Genomic DNA, 269 nt, shown 5'->3' with positions numbered 1-269 from the left:
CACTATACCAACCCCAAACAGCAAAGTCTGACGTCACCACATACCCGTACCCACAATCACCATGTTATTGCACCCATCACTACCAAGTGGTTACGTCTCCGACTTGCCACCTACGCACGCAAGGTTCTACCAACGTCAACAAACATCCAACATCACCACGCGGTACAAGACACCAGCACCTGCCGATATTAGACATCATTTCCTACTCATTCGCGAAGGAACATTAACACCAACACACACATAGTTTTATCCCACTAGGCTCTGGGTTT

The sequence above is a fragment of the Penaeus monodon genome, chromosome 22 (genome assembly GCF_015228065.2).
Source record: "Penaeus monodon isolate SGIC_2016 chromosome 22, NSTDA_Pmon_1, whole genome shotgun sequence".
Lineage (NCBI taxonomy): Eukaryota > Metazoa > Arthropoda > Malacostraca > Decapoda > Penaeidae > Penaeus > Penaeus monodon.
Note: the sequence above shows the minus strand (reverse complement) of the source record.